We start from the raw sequence: 20,017 nt of genomic DNA on the forward strand, positions 1-20,017 counted from the left end.
GGCCTAGCACCAAACCTGAGGGGATGGAGAGAGAAAAAAGAAGGAAAGCTACTTGCTGTGCTGCGCGTGGTGCTGCAACTCTCAGGCAGGCAGCAGAACTTGCTCGGAGCTGTTTGAGCAGGTCCTTCAGCAACCAGGAACGATTTTTTACTGAGCTGGGCTGAAACACCTGCCCTCGGTTCAATGTTTGGCAACTTTTCTTCTTGTAAAAGAGTGAAATAAAGAGGAGGTATCTGAAATGAAATATAAGTGGACAAGAGAGATAAAAAAAACATATATTTGTGGTTAAACAGTGGAAGAACAATTCCAGTTCACACAGGGCAAAAACATGACCCAAGGAAGCTGCCAGAGGCAGCAGAGTGTGGCTGGACAGGAGCTGCGCCTGGGGAACAAAGCTGCCAGCGCCTCCCTGAGTAGTTCAAGGTTTTATCATAGGAAATGCTGCATGCCAGGAAAGGTACGCAGCTCACCGTTGGGTACCACTTCTTGCCTTTCATCTTTTTCTACCTCATTTGCAATATGAGCACCCCGCCTCAGCCCCCCTTCTCATCTGGCAAGGCGGCTGTGGTGTGCAGTGGTTTTGGGCAAGGTTATGGGGGCCAAGCCGCAGCACCACTCCCTGCTCGGATGGAAACCCAGAACAATCAGGTCCTTAATGTGCTACAACCCATTTGCCTAGTCACATTTTTGACTTTCTGTAAATAATGTGCTAAACGGAAAAAAGAAGATACCATTTTTCCTTCTTTCCCTCGTGTTACTGATAACAAGACAAGTTCCTTCCCTTACAGTTTGTGCATATAAATGTGATTAATGTAAAAAAAAAAAAAAAAAAAAAAAAAAAAAAAAAAAAAAAAAAAAAAAAGTGCCAAAATCTCTTTCTCTCTCTCTCTTTTTTTAAAGCATTGCCCTTTTCAAAACAAGGGGAAATTCAGTATAGTTTCAGTGCCACAGTGATCAAACAGTGTCACATCACTATGGCAATTGCTGCCCAGGCCAGGAATACAGATCAGCTTTAATTGTGCAACGCCTTATTGCTGGTGCATGTCAATCAGAACCTATGAATTGAGAAAAATTTGCTCTGTTCATTCTGTTAAATGATGTATCCAATTAAACCTGTTAGAATTCATGATCTTCAGTCAAGGTTAAATGAAAGTAGTTACTCCTGTCAGCTAGGTGATTAAATGCTGCCTACATCAGGCACATTTATGTGCAAAATTAAAATTTTGGTATAAAGCATGAATCTTTATGCATGCCAGTTAATTATCTTGCGGTTCCTCCATTTATTAAATGCCCACTGCATTTCTTCTTAATCATCAGCTTCCTTTCAAAACTTATTTCATCCTCTACACTATACCAAATTTCAATGTTTAAAATGAAACGCTTTCTCAATGAAAACTTCCTCTTTTCAAAGGTTTGGCTGTTGCTACGTTACTGAAGATGGCCATTAACAGTTTTTTGAGTCATTATGCAGAAGGCCGACTTGTGTTGTTTTGTTCTGCTCCGAGAGCACGCGATAGGAGCCCCCAGAGCTGCCACCAGCCATCCCCTCCTTCACAGAACTCTCTGAGTTTTGCTGCATGTCAGCCAACTTCAGCACACAGCCGGGCAGCAGGAAATCGAGCAGCAGTCACACTCCTCCAGCTGCCTCACGCTGGAATGGAAGGGCGAGGAGACAGCAGGGTGTGGGCATCCACAGGCACTGGGTCCTTGCTCCAGCAGAGCTGGGGCCAGCCCACAGACACCAGAGCCACCATGACGTGGGCTCCAAGGGCTGGCCCCTGCCTGCTGCCAGCCTTCATCTGCATTCCCTTCGGTTTGGCAATGTGATGTGTCCCGTTTGCCCTAGGTAGCTACCATATTGCAATATCATACTTTAATTAGAAGGAAAATAATGTGTTGCATGCTTAAAATTAAATTAAATTGCATATTTATATTTATAAGACACAGTATTGGCAGGACCTAAATGCTGTATGAATTGAGGAACCAGAATACAGGTATATTATAGTGATTTCTAGCTGAAACAGTTGCTACAAAAGCATACAAAACAGAGCAGCACCAAATGTTAATTTAATACCCTAAGACAAGGCTCTGTGCTCATACAAGCACAATTTCACATATTCTATGTGAGCATTTATCCCCTTTCATTATGAAAAGGTATTAAGAACCTTTGTTACAAACAAGCAACATAAAAATGTCATACCACTTCATGACTACTAATGAATAATATCATTTAAAACAGACTGGGAAATAAACTAGTATAACACATTCAACTAAACTAGTACTATAAATATGCACAAAGTTGTTATTAAAGATAAATGCACACAGTAATTTTCTACTTGTAGGTTTTACAGGTATAATTTTGAATCACACAATATTTTTTAAAACACATCACAGAGATGGGAGCCAACAGAAAGCCTGACTGGCAGTGATTCCCCATGATCAATATGTGATGTCTCCATCTGTCTTTGAGGGCCCACATAAATTACCCCGTGGCAGCGTGAACCTGCAAGATGGGTGATGCGATTGATGTGTTCAGGGTCACAACAGGCAGTGCCCAACCAGGCATTTCCCCTGTGGCACTGTGGTAGAGCGGCCGCATTCACAGAGCTGGACAGGGGCCAGCGGGTGCCCGGGGCAGTGTGGCCAGGAGCATGGTGAACCAAGCTCCCCTCAAATCCCCGCTCCTGTGGGGCAGCTCATTTTCTCCCTGTTCTGTGAGTTTTTTAGTGCCTGGGATCAGGTCAGCAGCACGGAGAGGCCATGCACAGATTGGCCTTGCCCGTGGGCCTCCCTGCGAATCCACAGAGCAGGGAGCAGCAGTGCCTGCTCTCGCCTTTCCCCTGGCAGCAGCCTCCTCTCTGAGCCCTGGGCAGCAGCAAGTGAATGAGCTTTCCTCTCTTGCTCCCATCAGCTGCAGATAACAGAAAAGCAGGTATTATTTTCCTTTTCTGTTCAGCAACTGCAAGCCCAATCTCTCTAGATACCTCGACAAAAGAGGAATAAAAGGCAACCTTCACTGTCAGAGAGAATAATTCCTCCGGGCCTCTTGCAGGAGATGGTGTTGCACCAGGAAGGTAGATGCACAATAAGCCTCTTTGGAGGTTGCTGGGATGTCTACTGCTGAACTGCTTCAACCTGCTTGGACCATCTAGAATTTAGATGGTCCTGCTCTTCTTTCTCCAAGTATTCTCTCACTCTGATCCTTTAAACCCAGGTATCATAAGCTGTGAACACCAGGCCCAATGTACCATAACAGTAACTCATGAAAAGATACCAGCAGGGCAATTTATTTCTACTCAAAAAAAAACCAACAATTTCCCCATCTTAAAATTGCGATTGTTAGGCTAGCATCCCATTGAGATGAGAGGAGAAAAGAGCTGCAGCATCAGGTTGTATCGCAAATTTTAAGGAAGGCGAGCTGCACTGATTTATCCTCAGCACACTGCTTTATATCCGTAAGAGCAAAACATTTCTTTTTAGTGGTGATTAAATTGTGCAGAAACTGACTGACACTGATAAGGCAAACACTGCAGTCTGCTTAAACAGACTGAGAGCTGCACATCAAAGGCTGCTTGGTCACAAGAATGTAAGTGTACACACACAGGTTTATTTGATTTCACAGGCAATTTTATCTTTGATATACATATAAGGCAATATACAAAGATAAAATAAAATTGGCATTGAATTATCTATTTTTAGTAGATAGATTTACAAAGAATTTGTGGTTTAGATTATAGTCATTTTCAGGCAAAACTTAGAAAGTAATTAAACATTTTATCCATTAATTTGTATTTGTTGTTTTGCATTGTGCAGCTGAAACAAAACTAAAAACTATGGAATGGAAGGATTTTTTTTTTTTTCCCCTGAATATTATAAATGAATAGAACAAGGGTTGTTAATGTTTGTCATTTTCCTTATCTGTACACATGAATATGTTATATGCTCATTTCCATTGCAAATGGAACATCAGAATGATCATTGCAAACTGAAATATACTGTACATTTCATTACTTCATTTCTTTGAAAATACCACTGACAAAAATAATCAATTGCTAGTATTCTTGTACTAAAGCTTTGCAACTCAATGAAAATTGACTGGATTAATGGCATCTGTCCAGAATAAAGCAGGCACCATACTCTGGAGGGTCATTATTATTCACTGCTGGAGAAAAGTCAGCCTATAGAGCCCTGAATCATGACAAGGCAACTGTGCAAGGCATTGCACAACCATGCAGTCGCTCAGTTTCTGGCACGCCTTTCCTCCGCCCTCCTCACGTGTAATGCAACAACATGAGGGCAGAGAGGAGATGTGACTCCCTACTACAGCCACGTCTGTGAGCAAACTTTGAAGAGGGAGAAGATCTGTTTGACTTAAAGGATAAGGCCTTCATAAGAACAAACGTGCATGAGCTAGTTGTGAATGTATTCCGATTCACAACTAGGAGGTTTTTATCCGTCTTAGCAGCGAGGTTCTGGAGATGCATTGCTACAGTAGCTGTAGGGCATGAGATGCCTCCCCAGATTTAGGGAGAAACTTGTTTTGGTTCAGAATTGGATTGTAGGCCTGACTGGCAGCGATTCCCCGTGAACAATATGTGATATCTCCATCTGTCTTTGAGGGTCCACATAAATTACCCCGTGGCAGTGTGAACCTGCTTTCTGTCCACTACTCTGTTTACTGCAAAATGTCTCATTCTCATTTGGCCATAGAGAGTTGAAAAATGTACCAATGAATTAAAAAATATAGCAAGATACAGTTTCTAGTCCAAAATGGATCTTTTGTTATAGAAAATGGAACCAGAGGAAGAAAGAGGCATAAGAGCAAGGATTAGTTCAGAGCTCAGAATGACATTGCATGATACAGTAAAAAATTGCTCTAGATGGAAGGAGGACAGGGACTCTTCACAACACGATGAAGCTCTGTCAGTCAGAAAACAAAAATAATGTAGAATAACTGCACAGGAATAAAATCATAGGAGATACAACAGGAAGGTAAACTGCATCCTTCTGAACTGAGTGGAACTCACAACCACATACGCTTCGTCTTACTGCTAATGGGACAAAAGGTCATACCCTGAAAACCCTTACTTATGCAAGTAATCCCACTAAAATCAATGGTAACCCATGACTGTAATGACTGCTTCCTTGTCTCCGTTAGGGATTGCAAGGTCAGGTCCATTTTCTGTGCAATATTGGATGAATGGTAGAAAATCAATAACTCTATTGAGACTTCTTCTTTTGGAGTAAAAATAAACCTGGATCATTTTAAGTTCAAATGCTCATTGTTCCCGGGTGTTCTTATAAATTCCTTTTGAAAGCGAAATGGCCAAATCAAAATGGAGCGAAATGCTCACCTTTTTGGTGCATTTTACAGCTTGTTTTTATAACCAACTTTGTAATGCTGTAAAGGGCAAAGGCAACTTCATCATGTCTTTGTATTTTTTCTCTATCAATTAAAATTGACATAAGCTCAAGTTTGCAGTTTTATAATATTTCTATTTAAGCAATTCCCTATGTTCAAGTGACTCGGGGAGAGGTGGAAGAAAGAGAATTGCAGAGCCTGTTGTTTCAGGAGTATTGCTATATTATGGAAAATGTCCTGGTCTTTTTTTGCAACAGAGAATTCAAAGGAAGGAGTTTCTTTTTTAATGAAAAGATTTTAGTGCAGTTGTAGAAATAAAACTCATTGTGGAGTATTGCTTTGGTACCATGGAAAAATTTGCTCAATCCTGTTCACATTACAGGTTATTATTGTACTTGAGGGACTGTGGAGCACCTTCAACTATCGTTTAGTTTAAAATGCCTAAACCTAGCTTGGTATTTTTGTTCTTAGTTTACTACTAATCTACAATTATAACTACTTGTGATTGTGTACAAATTGACTTTTCATACTGAAATATGCTAAATCTCTGTGTTTAGATGCATTATACTTCACTCATGGTGGGTGAGAAGGAAATAATGATTAATCCAAGGCATACCAAAAAGTATTCTAAGCTTTTTCTAATAGCTCCAAGTTTCTCAGCAGCAATGGTGAGCCCTCGTTGACTTGAATGGAAGTTTAAGACCTATTTAATTATGGTGTAGATGCGAAGTGGTCAGCCTCATGTCTGGCATGAAGAGTAGGCTGTGTCAAACAGTAGTTACAAAAGAGATAAACTCACAGAAAATAATGGCTAATTCCTCTAACCTTGATTATTATCAGAAGAGCTTAGAAATGTAAAGTCTGCCATTTAAGAAAATGAATTAATGAATAGGAATAGGCGTGTTTTCTCTCATAGAGAGTTCTTTAAAATTTTGGAGAAAAATTCTGCTTTCACAGAATGCTAAACCTGAAACACTTGGTTGACCTAGTTCAAATATTTTTTCCCAATACATTTTCCCAAGTATTACATGAAGTATGAGTCCAGCTTAATGGGAATTTTGGATGAGCAAGAAATAAAACTGCTTTGGTGCCCAGGGTTCATCCGAGGCGGTTGCGTTATTCTTGGGTCCCATACGTAAGTATGGACTTCTAGGATTCCAGCACACCTATATTTATTGGTATTCCGGGGAGCAAATCCAAGGATGTATTCATTTGTCACACCCTTTTACCTAACTCTTCACAGTGTGTTTTCCACCTGCTGTGTGACACATCAGCCATAACTTCTTCTGGTCTTGCACCACTGACTGTAGTTTGACTCTATGACTGCTAGCAGCATTATTCACAAAGCTATGTATAACAATAAACTGTTCTAACACATTTTTAGCTAATAATGTATACTTTTCAGATACACCACACTTGCACTTTTTTCATAGATGTATTGTTTACACAACAAGTTTAGTAGTACTAACATTCTTAGTAGTATGAAAAATGTAACTGAAAATCCAGGAGAAAAATTGGGACCATTAAAACCTCACACAAGCACAGCACAATACTGCATCAAGTGATCCTCAGTGTCTTCATTGCATCCCTAATTTAGTTCATTGTTTGGTTGTTATGTTTTTAATGAAAAAAAAAAACAACACTAACCCAGAACAGTGAACAACATGATACAGTCTGTTTTTTAACTAACTGTACTGGATACCGTGTAAGAACAAAAATATTCCAGTTCTTGGAACAGTATAAAAATTAGGCATCAAAACAGGTCAGAGACTTACATATATCTTTTTGATGTGCTCATATGATAGGAGAGCAGATTGATAAAGGACAGAAGAAATGCTAAATATGCACCATGACAAACAGTGAAAAATTAAGTATTATAACTAACATTAATTACACTCTAGTAAGATGAATAGGCTGCTCATCATTAATGAGAATGTACACCTTTGTCTAAGTTTCACATCTACCTGTGATAAATGTGCTAATGGCGATAAAATACATCATAGTAACATTTGAATTAACAGCACGCTAATAGATTGACATACAAGTATGAATAAAGCATTTAATCATAAACACTGTACCACACCCAACGGCAAATTTTCTTTTATGCTTTTATCAAGCAAAATGGATAAACATTACAATCTTGTTTTAGTTTATGCTGAGATAATCTAACAGTATGGCCCACGCTAACCCAATATTTGCAGTCCAGATTTTTAGATACTTACAGAGAGTTTTGGGAGACATTCAGTCAGTTTAGCTGAACTGTAAGGGGAACTTCTGAATAGAAAGGGTGGGGCTGGATCTCAGTACAAACTACCCACTGACTCTCGTCCATGAGTAAGGGATGGAATATTCAAGCAATCTTCATGACAGACCAACTTCAACATCTATTAGAAGACTGGCTTTAATTTATTCTTAATGACAAATCAAAGCAAGGCCCCAAGTCTTCAGTGCTTATCTGTATCATTGGGAGCCTTTCTCTCCTGTGTTCCCAATGCCTCTTTCCCAGCAGAAAGGCAAAGGGGTGACCAAACCAGGCATGGAGAGCAAATGGCCAACACTGCCTCCTGTGCCTGCAGAGCACAGAGCCAAGGAGTTGCAGGCTCCTCATTTAGAGGAGCTGGCACAGGCAGCTGCTGGGCCATGCCCTGTGCCTCCACAGCAGCCTTACAAGGAATGTCCTGGTGGTGGCTAAGATCAGTCCTCTCCTAAGGGACATTTCCCTGTTCACCCATTGCCCTGCCGAATGCCCCACAGCTCCTGAGACACCTGGACCTGGAAGGTACTTCTGTCTATCTGAGAAGGCCACCTTGGAATAGGGCTACAGGATCTCAGCTGGCACACAGATTTCTGGGGGTCTGCCCTTGCAAGGCACAAAGTAGTTTCTGACCCATGCCACAACTTCAGCTGTAAGGGAGAAGGAGAGAGATCCTGATGGTGGGGTGGGAATAAGACTGGGGTCTTGCTTACTGAAGTTTTAATACTCAAATAAAGGGAAGAAAATGAGTCTCTGTTAGAGAAAGAGAGAAGGACATCAATATTGGCACCTCCTGCAAGAATCCACTTGCGCCCCCCAAACATGACCAGTAGCAACCGTGCATATTTTCCAGAGTTCATCATTCTTACCACCCACTAGAGAAGTCACAAGCACCCGCTGTTGCTCTTTCAGATCATTTCCAAGCAGTGTTTTTAAGTGCTTGTGCCCTGGTACAGGGTCTCAGATGAGGGACAGTAGAAGCTGCCAGCTGAGGTGATGGAAGAGGCAGGTGGAAGTGAAGATTTGTTAAACTGCTCCAGCTGGACTCCCAAGACAACATCTCACCATTCTCTGCTGGTAGAGGAGACTTTGGTCCTTTGGCTGACAAGTGATTTATGGTGGGCACCAAGCCAGAGTGTACAGGCAGTAACTGGCACAAGCTTTCCTCCTTGTCCAGGCCTGAAGCTCAAAGATTGTCTGGGAAAGAAGAGGGATGGATTTTCCTGCCCAGCTCCTTCTCTCATGTGCTGGTCCCAAAGTCTGCACTTTCATGAAGAGCTTGGCAGGCAGTGGTGAGAAAGCAGAAGGAACTAGGCAACTGTGAGCCCAGTAGTAGGAAGCAGGGCTCTGGTACATGGAGTACTAACAAAAGGTATGAGGACCTGCTGTAATTCACAGTGCAAACATAGTGAATTAGTTAAACATTGCCAAGGAGAAATTGCTTTAGCCAAATAGTTTCCTGGAGACCATTCAGACAGTGCAAGATCATCAGGGTATTTTTAATGCAATTAAACAGATGGCTTAAAATATTTTATTTAGGACTCACCTAAACTGCACAGTAGATGATGCTGTGCCTGTGCAGTACCTGTTACAGAATCCTGAGAGACATTATACAAGTTAGGTACACTACTCAGGCACAATTTGTTCACTTGTCTGGACCACAAAAAGATTCTGCAGATGGTCAGCAGCCATACAGAGAAAAGCAGAGTATCAGACCTACTGCCATCCTTGTAAACCACACTGTGCCAAGATGACCCATGCTGGATTTGCACAAGAGGAGGCTACAAAGGAAAAGAAGTCCCCATATGCAGAACAAGGCAAGCACACATGGCCAAAACATTCCAGCTCTCCTATTCTGTCTATACTGACAGGTCTCTCCAGAAAATCTAAATGATTTCCTACTAAAATGAATGTAGGGATTTCAGACTGTTTATACATTTTATACCATTCCACACCAGCACAAGCAAGCAAGTCAGCATTGCAATACAGTGTGACTGCACTGGTAGCCACCATACTCACATTGAAAACACATATTTTATTCTTTCTTTATTACACGAAGTGGTACATTACCTTAGTGCTGTTTTCCTTTGCATTCCAGTTGGCAACTTATTGATTAGGGGAACACTTCTGAGCTTCATCCTCCCATGCAATAATCTTTATAATTTCACATTTCTAAATGCTGAAAGTGCACTAATGCAAGTGGGAAGAATTTCCTCTGCTATTTCACATACTTAAGAAGATGTTATCGATTCATATGCTCTGCTCTGAAAGTGCTTTGCAAAGGCTGTAAGTATTATTATTTTCATTTTAGCAAGAAGGAAAATGGCACACAGATTGTGCAAGGTCACCCTGCAGATCAGTGAGAGAACCAGGATTAACATCAGCCCTTCTGGGTCCCTGTGCAGACACCATTCTGCTGAGCTATTTTTGGAAGGTCAGAACCCTCCAAATGAAGCACAGACCTAATACACAACCCAGTCTCACAGTATAAGAATAATTTGTGACATCTGTTGCATTTTTTCTTTGGTACCTTTTAATGGCTATAAGCTTAAAGTGAGTTCTTTGCATTAACAAAAGAAGAGCTGAAAGAAGAAAAAAAAATTAAATCTAAAGCTGAAGAAATTTATACCAGTTTAACTCCTACCTGCTGCACTCTAATGATGTTAATAACCCAAGCACTGTGTCCAGCAGCAGGTGAAATTTTGCTTGCACAAACTTTGAACTGAACTCTGGGTCACTGAGATAATTTTACAGTTTTAACAATAATGTATTCCTTATCAAAATTAATATGCTTTTGGAGAAATTCATCTACCTACAGAAAAAAAAAAAAAAGAAATTTATTAGATTTACTAATCATATAATCAAGTTTGAAGCTTGTAGACATTTGAATATGCGCCAAAAAAAAATACCAGCCTGTGAAGTTGTGGCTCAGTGTGGAAAAGCATTTTCTCTTCTGTATTCAATATTTGGAGAAGGCAAGATGACAGTATTATGTTCACATTACAGCTACAAAGGGAAGCAAAATAGAATTTAATGACAAACGTAAGAGGACTATTCAAGGGCACTTAGCAGAAATTCTTATTCACAAAATACCAGCAGTGGTAAAAGATGGTTCAAATCCACTTCCATTAACCATTCAAAACATTAACTGGCATAGTTCTTCTGTCACTTATCTGTTCTTCTTTCCAAACTTTCCCTTCACTGAAGTTCCTTGTGACCTGAAAATACAGGTCTTTACCAATAAACTGCCTCCCACTACTTTTTCCATATCTTCCTCATACAGTAGTATACTGTATGACTGTATACTGTAGTAGTATACTGTATGATATTCCCTAAGTACAGTACACAGAAGTTTAACTGCTGAAACTTAAATATGCATTAATATGAAGAAAATGAAATAAAAGAACTCACATAGAAAGCAAAACACAGTTTTGCATATTTCATGATTTGTAATATTTGTTAAAAGAAAAAGAATTACAAAATTTAAAGAATTACCTGAGGGTATATTACAGTTTTACCTCATTAAAACTGCCAATATATATCATGTAATACTCAATTCTGGCCTTTATTTTGCATGATCAACTCTCACTAACATCAGCATGTTCCGATGGACTGCAGGATACTATTTTCCCATGGCTCCTATTGCTATTTTCAAATGGATAATGCTGCTTTTTTAAGCCCACAGTGCTGGGTATTTTTAGTATTAGGCATGACCTTCTTATGCAGGCTTGTTCTCTGATCTCAACAAGTCTTCTGGGTAATCTAGCAATTTGCTAGCTACAGCCTCATAAAGAAAAATAACACAAAGCTTTCATTGTGCATGCAAACTATGCAAATATTGTACATCTCAATAATGTGTTTTGCAATCATAGTTTTAAATGTCTGTGATCCTGGGGATATTCTAGCTCTTCCAGGATATGGGAAGCATTTCATCTCTGGAGATGAACATTATTTAATTGGGCTAATGACTGATTTACTAACAGGAACTCCACTTGAAACATGCAATAATTTATTTCTTTTATTCACCAGGGACTGTTGTTTTTCTGGAACAGATCAGTAAGAAACCAAAGTAACAAAATAGTTCAGATTCATTACTTTGCAGAAATGTAACTTTTAAATTTTTAATCTAAATGGGGCATTAACTCCAGTAGGTCAATCATTAATTTAACTAACAACTTGATATTTCTTCTTTTATTATCTGATCAATGGATCAAAGTGTGTCTTCCAAGTACTGTTGTGACTAATCCCCGTGCTAGAACTGAGTACAAAACTATTAATGATTAATAACCTAATAAACTAAAACTCCACATATGCGGTAGTCAAGATACGATATTCATACAGGGTTTCCTGGCATGCCTTGGCTTCACACATGGGAATCCTGCAGAAAGATGTTTTCAGCATGTAAGACCAAGAGCTGAAAAGCTCACACCCCTTTAAGACTTTCACCAGTTTTGTTACAGAACAGTCAGCTAAGAAGGCCAGTTATTTCACCTTTAAGTTCAGAATGATGTTACTTTGTATGGCCATGAATAAATTTCCAGTCTGGAGAGGCTGAAACCTAAATTTGGGTTCCCCCAAGCCTAAGTCTCAATTTTAAACCAGTAAGGACCAGTATCACAAAACTTATTTTCCACTGAATCAAGGGGGATAGAGCAATCTGCAAAGTGTGTAGTATCAGTATATTCTTCACCTCAGAATTGTCAATCATATTTTTGTAACTGCTCTGTCCTTCACAAGTTCCCAAAGTAAAGAGGCACAGCTGTCATGTTTGCTTCTTAAGTCAGCACTAAATTCTGTAGTATAGTGTAACAGGAAGGTGTTTGTTTGTTTTTCCCCTGACATGTATTTTGAACTCTCTTTATTTAGACTTTTCAGCCATTTACCTTTAGATAACCTGGGCTAGGCAGTGCATAACTGGAGAAGAGAGTGGAGACTGGAGGCTGGAACACAGCCTTGACATTGTAAGTCTGCTATACTATGACTGCAGTGTTGCTGCTGAGGACTGTCAGAACACTACTCACTGTTCCTTTACCCACCTGAAGGCATCCAGTGCATCATCTAGTCTTGTTCTCAGCCTAACCAGTCTGCAGGGGTTGTGCAGTTACACCACTGCTGGCAATTAGAAAAGAAATGCACAGTATTTTTCCTCCCAGGAAAACTTCTGGAAACATTTGCACTTTCCCCTTCAGGGATGTGGGGCATAAAGAACATCATTTATCTTCCAGGAAATTTAGTGCCCGTATGTTAAAGATCCAATTAGCATTAATTGAAAAAGAACCCCTTTTCTCTCCACAATTAGCAGTTATTGACATACATATATAAACTGTAAGGCTTTGGGGCCTTACTCTAATTTGTATCTCATCAGAGCTACTACAGACTGACTGAGGAGTGGGACCTGATACAGAGTAGGTAGGATTCCACCTACCCATGCCATCCAATTGGACCTCAGAGCTTTAAGAGCTGCAAAGGACGCAATGCTGAAACTAAACTTTTTGTGCCTGACACTATCAGCTACATGAAATTCATCAACATGATAAGTGTTCCCCTCATGCAGTATCAATAGCCATCTTTCTTACATGGTATGAAATTAATCCTTCCCTTGAAGCAACTTCCTCTTGGTCACTATATCTTATTTCTTGGTGACAAATGGACTGAATGTGCCACAGAGGAATCCAGCATGAAGGAGATAAGGCAATGTAAACAGGCATGCTGCACACCTCCCACTACCTACCTCTTTGGGATGTCAGCACCGCTGTCACCCGCTGCTCAGCAGAATGCTGAAAGTTAATATTTCCCAAGCCTCAAGCAGAGCAAACAGGAGCTTTTTTTTTTTCCCCTTTCACACATGGACATTATTTGTGAATTGTAGCCTCCAAGGCACAGCAAGAACAGTGTACATGCTGGCTAGGTGTTAGTGCTTCCTCCTATGACTGCCTGCCTGGGGTTGTCTGACATTGTCCAGTTGGAACAAGTCTGATAATGACAGCCCTCAAGAGCTGCCACAGAATTGCATTAATAGTATATACCAGACTGAAATTTCTCAGGCTTCTTAGAAGAAAGATTTTCTATGGCACTCATCTGGGGAATCTTAGTTCTTGTCATACATCTTGCAGTCTTTATGTTTCCTAAAAACTTACTGACATTTAAGAAGCATATTCTTTGGCAATGTTTAAATATGTCACATTTTGCAGAAATAAAGTGGCAAAGGGGATTGCAATTAGCTTGAGAACATTTTTGGAATGTTACAAGCTCCTGCCATTTCTGTGATCTTTGGTATTTTCTTGAAATATCACGAGAAAACCTATGCCTAGCAATAAAATCTCATTTATTTGGACTGTTCAAATAAATCAGATTTCTTAAATGTGCTCACACCAATTTTTCAATTACCTTCTCCAGGTACATCTTTGCAGTTTTGCAGCCTCAGTCCTCTGGACTTTTCTCCCTGGCCTCACAAGGCCCCATGCTGCTGTGTCACATTGGTTACAACACGAGTAGATTCAGGGCAGTTCTCAATTCTGTCAGGTTTCCCTGAAGCCTGACAAGACTACAAAGCTCAGTTGTAAAAAGTATAGATCCAGAACTCACAACCTGTGGAAAAAAAATCAAATTAAGAGCAGAGTCAGTTTAGACAAGGTCATGTTCAGACTCTTGTTCCTGTTCTTGTTCCTGCAATTTCTGCCTGACTAGCAACACCCTGGAAAGTTTCACACCTGCATTTTCACACCTACTGTGGTCATGCTGCATGGCAAACAATGACTGGAAGCAAATGTATTTACAGCCCAATAAAACCAACCTATTTACAACCTAGTCCAGCTCAGGAAACCCCTCAACTTCAAATTCAATTGCACAGGTGCAAATGACAGCCTATTTAACACTTGATTTAAATTTCAAGGTTTTACAAATTAAATAAGCTTATTATATATTCCATACTTCTACCTCTGAAGGATACCACTCCTACAGGAAAGCTACAAGATTCGCGAGTAGTCTATGTGGTTAAATAAAAACATAATTTTGACATCCTAAAATTTAAGTGTTATCACTTTAGAAAAAATTGAGGCATACAAAGTGTCAGTCACAAATAGGATGAATTTGTATATTTGCAAATGAACAGGTTATTTGTTAATTCAATAAGGCAAGGATGTGAAATCTGTAACATACTGCATTCTCTAATATTTTGCATCTCTTATTTCCATTAACACTCAATGAATACACAATCTGAAAGCACAGAGAAGTGCTATGAAGATGGCTGTCACCAGCATCAGTAATTCTAACAAACGTCTGGCATTTCAATCAAAAGGAATGCATGCGCTGGATAGAATGAAGCAGAATTGGTTCCCAACCAGACACCCTGCCAAATCACTTGAATTTATGCCCAGTGGAAATTGTGCAATAGCTGGAAGTTTGGATGCACATCCTTCATTGTGAGTATGGTCATACTAAAAAGGGTGAATTAAATCAACGCAAAGCTGCTTTCAGTTGGATGTGGAGGCTAACAGAAATGTGCTCTAGCTCAAAGCAGAGGACCAGACAGCGACACTTGTTACTAAACACTGGCTGGCAAACATGACACAAAGACAAGACCCGAGGCAGCAGTCTCCATGTTGATGGGGTCTTTATCGCTGATGGAGGAAGTCAAGAAGCTACCCTAGATTATTTTCTAGATTCCTCATCTTGGCAGCAAAGGCAAACCTGCGGGCACAGAAGCCATATGCTCTACTCTGTGCTTTACCTTCAATGCAAAGAGAGATGACATTGCTGGGGTCTTTGGACAGACAGATACAACAGTATGGGTGGAGAATCTTCAGTAAATCAGTCTAAAGAAATAGGTTTGACTATGCAACATTTGCTGTACGTTGCTTACCAGGCGCTTTACGGGAGGTACAAAGCCAAGGCCCTCCCCCCTGACCTCATGCCTCTAATTCAAACATACAGTTGCCACTATACCTGTTTCTAACAGCTATGGATAAGAGATTATCTTGTTCTGAAATGTAGCCTTAAAAATACGCATGGATCTATTAGCATTCAAACAGTAGAAAAACATTAAATGTGCCCACTCCAAATATTGTCTAAACTTTGTGGCCAGGCCAGCTTTGAATTTAGAGCTACTCACTTTTACAGCTGCCCCCAGCAGCCATCACCTTCCAGACTGAGAACAGCTGGGGAACAGGGATTGAGAATGAAAGCACTGGTCCCTTGAGTACCCTCTGGGTGGATACCAGTTTGAGCTACATCAGTATGAATGAATAAATTACCACATATACATACACGTATTTGTGTATATGTATATTTAGGTGTACACATATTACCATCATAAAAGACATCAGCTCAGTTTCACTTCATGTGGATGTTAATAGATATATGTATATTCTGTTCATCGTCATCTACAGTGGCATTTCCTTTACCAAGCTTTTATGTGCACTGTCCTGTTTTGTCAATCTGTACCTTGGTGTCTTTGTTTCTCTGATGAAGTTCTCTCTCTCAAACAGCAAGCTTAGACCTCAGATCTTCCGATCTTCCACCTAAATTATTACAGAAGAGAATTGGTAATTAAGTTTTAACAAGATTTAAATGATATTAAAAACAGACAGTTAAAAGGAGACACTGCCTTGGGCTTTGTTATAAATTTGTATAATTATTTTTAGTTCTCTGGAGGATGCATAATTATGTTTCTGTATTTATAAAAATACAGCCCTGGAGGCACACCAAAACGAATTTTATAGTCCACTGATTTGCATATTAATGTTAGTCTTGTGGTGTCAAATGTACTTTTTAGCAAATAAACGTCCATGACAATTTTCAAAATGTCCGAAGAATTTTATAGTGTTCTTGATCTGGATTATTTAATTGTTAAAAAAGATATGGTCTAAAGATAAGTAAGAAAAACAGCACAGGGATAAACATAGTTTAAAACCTCAGGAAAGAGGTGAATCAGATGAACTAAACAAAACCTTAAGTTTTTTTTTTTTTTTTTTTTTTTTTTAACAGTTTTTGGTCTGCTAAGGAAAAGCTTATGGTCTGATGCAAAGCTCTTTGAAGACAGTTTGGCTGAAGATTTTTAACAATTCAGTTCTGTACATTTGCCTCCCTACAAAAACGTATCACTGTGAAAAATCCTTCTTTTGACCAAGTGTCCTTGGATACTTTTCAGAATGAGAGTAAAACTCAGGGATAAAAGACATTAGTTGATACAGCCCAAAATGATACTCAAAGGCTGGAGCTGTATTAGCCAAAGTTTGCAACACCAGTAGCAAAGACTTCAGTTTAACAGTGGAAGATCATGGACACAGAGCCATCTCATGGACATACAGCCATCTCTTCTGGGTTCCTGCATACAGGAAATAGTCATTATGTAAAGACTTGTTGCTCCCATTTATTTATCTATCCTGTAAAATCCTAATAGATGCACATTTTTTTTTATTCCTTACTTGTCTTGCAGTTTGTTATTTTTTAAAGGCATTTTCAAAGCCAGAAGCCGTACTCTTACAGTGCTAAGGTACACACTTTTTGTACTTGTTTAGACAATTGCATAATAACAACAACAAAGATATCAAACTAATTTAGGATTCAATCTGGTTATATATGTATATGGAGAGGAAACTCTTACTAGCACTCAGTCAAGAGACAATGAATCAATGGGAGATTTCTTTGCGCATGGATGGAAAAATTACAGTCACAGTTAACAGTATTCCATTTTGTTATCATGATAAATCCATTGGCCTTTCAGTTTATCTCCATATGGAGCTAATGTATTGTCAGCTGAAATGCGTTATTATCAGTGCAATAATTATCACTGTAATAATCTTAAACAATTATTTCGATTAGAAACTTGTCTTATTGTCCAAGTTTGTAACAAGAGTAAAATACAAATTTTGTGATTATCCATGCATAGAATAGAGCTGGAACATTTGTTATGTGCCAAAAATGAAAAGAGAAAGTCAAATCTCAGTGTCTAATAGTAGCAGATAAGTTGCATTTTACAAAAACGGTTGTGTCAGTCAACTGCTGTCTCAGGGCAACACTTGTTAGACCATAAATGAGCTGATTGCATGTTCCGAGCTACAATTTCCATGAAGTCTCATTCAAGGAGATATTAATGATCATCATTTAACTGTGACAAAATGGTGTCAAAGAGGGAACGTACACCTGACACGCTACCGGTCCCGTGGAAGCCAAACTCCCAATGTGTGATCTTTTGTTCTATATACTCTTCAGCCAGAACGTTTAAAGGAAAAGCAAAAATATCTTAAAAATAAGAATAAAATAAAAGACAAGCAGCCAAGACTGAGTAAAATGTTCCTGTGACGCTTCAAGGTTGATTGCCAATCATGTATATAATCTTGGGGATGAAATGAGGTGGTCTGAAAAAAGCAAGAACAGAAAAATCTTGTGTTTCTTTTTTATAATGCAGAAATCTTTGGTGGTTTACTGAGATCATTTGCACTTGGAATTATATACCCACAATCAACTGCAGGAAATAAATTACAGATGTTACTCACTGGAATTTGCCCTTGCAAAGTGCTAAGCATTGGCTTTAAGATGAAAAGGCAGGGGTTGATAATACTCAGCTCTCTGGAGTACTGAGGATGAAGGGAGCTGCCAAGGGATGAAATCTGAGCACACAACCATGCTTCTGCTGGGTAAGTCATAGTACTTGACACAACATTTATGCTGTCCTTATGGTGTCTGTGAAAGGATAGGCTGTGAAACTACCTGATCCAATATAAATCATGCCAGGAAAAGTGTCTCTCAAAAATCTTTGATTACATTTAAGCCAGCAGTATGAGTTTTACTGTTATTGACCATTTTGTAAATGAGGTTGGAATGTTTTTGACTCTGAATCACATGCCACAAAACTATATTTAATGTCTTGTAGTACCATGATTTATAATGTCTGACTATGGACAGAACAGTATACTTACTTTTAGGAAAATATACTTAGCCCTTGTTTTAAACCTCCCATAACTAGAAAGTAAAGTTTGAGGGCAGGATCTGTTTATTTTCAAGGGTTGCCATTGATATAATGAGGTTTACATATACAAAGTTATAGAGCAGTCTACAAAGACAATGACAACAACAACAAAAGAAACAAAAAAATAAACAGAAGTATTTGGAAGAGCTACAGGTAGAAATGTACTTCACAGCTTTAAAAAATAATTTTGTCTCTACACTTCTTTCTCTTACAAGCAGAGTTTGATAGATTTTCATTTGTTACAGAAAGCTCTAGAGTGTTGTTTAGTGAAAGTGATTTTATTCTGCTGGAACTTGATGCTTACTTCATTAACAGTCATACGTGCCAAGGCAGTGAAGTGGCTGATGGACCTGAGGCTAAAAGTAAATTCAAGGAAATGTTATTTTTACACATACACAAACCTGTTTCATCAAGGAGATAGAGTTTTATAGGCAGACATGTTCAGAATTGCTACCCGTTCCAATAATTTTCTTTTTTAATTCAGAATAACTGGGGACCAGTTATTGCTTGGCTTGAATCTTTGGCAGAGGAAAAGGAACAGAGGGGATGAAGAGACTGCTAAAGGAGTCTTCCTCCCCTTCAGTCAACCTGCAAGAAAAGTCAGTCACAACTGCAGCCCTCTGGGCCAGCTTATTTTGCACCTGTGGGACATAATACTCCTGTCAAGGGCAAAGGCGAGGAGCACTGGCATTGCTTCAGATGGGCTCAGACGGGCTCAGTTTACTGGAAGAGTGGCATCTGAGTGGCTCTAACAGTGCTCCAAACTGAGGAAGAATCCCAACTCACTGAATTTCTTGAGACTGTGTAACTCTGCCCTGTCTCTTGTTCTGGGTTGCTTGCATTGTGAATTGTTTGGTTGTAAGAGAAGTGAAGGTAAAACTGCTGCTAGGGTTATCTTTGATCTGCACAAAAGCAGAATCACAAAGAGGCACTGGAAATCAGATTACACACAACAGTGTCTGTGCATACCCGTCTAGCCACACTGCTAATGTAATACTATAGAAAGCTGATTTATTACCAACATCTTGTTCCAGGAGTTTGCAGCCCTGTTTAGTACTTGGAATGCCTCATTATACAGAGTCTGCACCTCTGGACTCTTTCTTTTCTGGGTAGTGTCATTTTGAAGTAATACATTATCAGTTTCCATAGGCCAGTGATGCATTACCAGAACACATCAGAAAAACAGCTGGCTCAGTCTCTCAATCCTTGGCGTCCAGCAACAGCTGACTGTGATGATGTATTACACGAACTCTTCAGTCTATCATTGTAATACATCAAAACAAGGCACTGGTCTGAAGGTGTATTACTCAAGGGAAGGCAAAGCTGAGTGAACCTGTCCAGAAGGGGGGTTCTGGTTTAATTATGCAAAAGAAGTTACAGTACACTGCTCAAAGAAGGTTTGTTAGCTTCAAATTTTTGGTGCACTGATAAA

At 39.5% G+C, this 20,017-nt stretch overlaps 1 long non-coding RNA gene across 2 annotated transcripts in view; it reads right to left on the reverse strand.

The window, feature by feature from the left end:
* Positions 1–882: 882 nt before the first annotated feature.
* Positions 883–20,017, reverse strand: part of LOC110352750 (uncharacterized) — a 34,041-nt gene continuing 14,906 nt past the window's right edge. For both annotated transcript variants that reach the window (XR_005267163.2, XR_002402245.4), the window contains 4 exons: positions 16,059–16,135; positions 14,004–14,204; positions 10,530–10,622; positions 883–10,428 (listed from right to left, as the gene is read on the reverse strand). This is a non-coding gene — a long non-coding RNA (uncharacterized lncRNA). The remainder of the gene's footprint in view (positions 10,429–10,529; positions 10,623–14,003; positions 14,205–16,058; positions 16,136–20,017) is intronic.

Source organism: Anas platyrhynchos, chromosome 7, assembly GCF_047663525.1.
Source record: "Anas platyrhynchos isolate ZD024472 breed Pekin duck chromosome 7, IASCAAS_PekinDuck_T2T, whole genome shotgun sequence".
Classification (NCBI taxonomy): Eukaryota; Metazoa; Chordata; class Aves; order Anseriformes; family Anatidae; genus Anas; species Anas platyrhynchos.